Here is a 1,243-nt window from a genome sequence, read left to right as displayed (position 1 = left end):
ACACCCATCCTGGGAATCTAGACGTGGTGGGTAGCACTAGGGCCCCACCCAAGGCGAGGTCTTGACTTGAGGTCAGCACACCCTGCCGAGTGGGCAAGTGGGGCGGAAGAGGTAGCATTGTCCAGTGAAGGGAGTTTGACCGTGAGCGAGGGAGTGCTCATGACCATGGTGCGGTAGATCCAGGCCAGGTGCACTGGATGTGTGTAGGACAGTGACGGGTTGGCCAGAGCGGTTCCTGAGTGACTGCTGGGCACCAGAGGCAGCGAGCCGAGGGAAAGGACATGGCCAGAGGTAGCGGCACCTGAAATAGCAGTCGAGCAGGGAGTGCAGTTGCTGGTATTGCAAAGACCGGGGGATACCCTTGACAGTGACTGACTGAGGCGGGTGGAGGGCAACCCCGCAGGAGGGGAGGAGGCCAGGGGAACGAAGGTCAAGGTGTGGGATGGGTTAGGTATGTGCTTAGCAAAGTCACCAAGAATGGTACCCAGAGGAGGGAGCAGAGCAAGACAGAATTGAGAGGCTCAAATCCTCAGCAACTGCAAGAGATCGCTGGGGTTCCGTACCTGACTGTGCCCGTGCAGCGCTGCGGGAGCCACGTTCGATAGCGTGTGACTCCAGGGGGCTGGCGTTTGGGGAAAAAGAAACACCGCAATGCAAATGTAGTAAAGGAGGGCACCTAGCCCACCTCCAGTCAGGGCAGCTGCTTTGTTGCGGGAGGGGGCGGCCGATCACTCTCAGAGATTGAGAGTGTCTTTGCCAATAGTTTATTCAACACAGGTTCACGGTGGGAGTTACAATAATTGCTCAAGCCAATAGCATACAGGATAATGTCACTTTATAATAAGCCAATAAAGAAATAACATAATCCCAACAAACGACCGATGAATTACACTGTTGTCCCACACAAGGGAAGATGACAGGAATAAAGTCCACATTTAGTCGAGGTGTATCTTTTCTGCGAGATTCTCGAGAGAGTCGTTTTAACCAACCAGGAGCCAGCAGCCAGTGTCCTGTTGCTAGGGAGTGGCCCTGACACAGCTCACCTGATTCTTAAATCAAAACAACTTTTCCTCCAAAAAAAAACTGGTTTTGGTCTTTGTCATAAACAGGTGGATTAAAACAACTTCATTCAAGTCATAAAAAAGTGCATTTGAAATCATATCAAACCAATACACAGCACTCTGGAGACTGGGAGGAAAGTGCAGAGGAAGGGAAGTAAATGCTGGGCGGACGGTCTCCACTG

The sequence above is a fragment of the Kogia breviceps genome, chromosome 7 (assembly GCF_026419965.1).
Source record: "Kogia breviceps isolate mKogBre1 chromosome 7, mKogBre1 haplotype 1, whole genome shotgun sequence".
In the NCBI taxonomy this organism is placed as follows: domain Eukaryota; kingdom Metazoa; phylum Chordata; class Mammalia; order Artiodactyla; family Physeteridae; genus Kogia; species Kogia breviceps.
The sequence above is the reverse complement of the archived record's forward strand: the minus strand, read 5'-3'. Positions refer to the sequence as shown.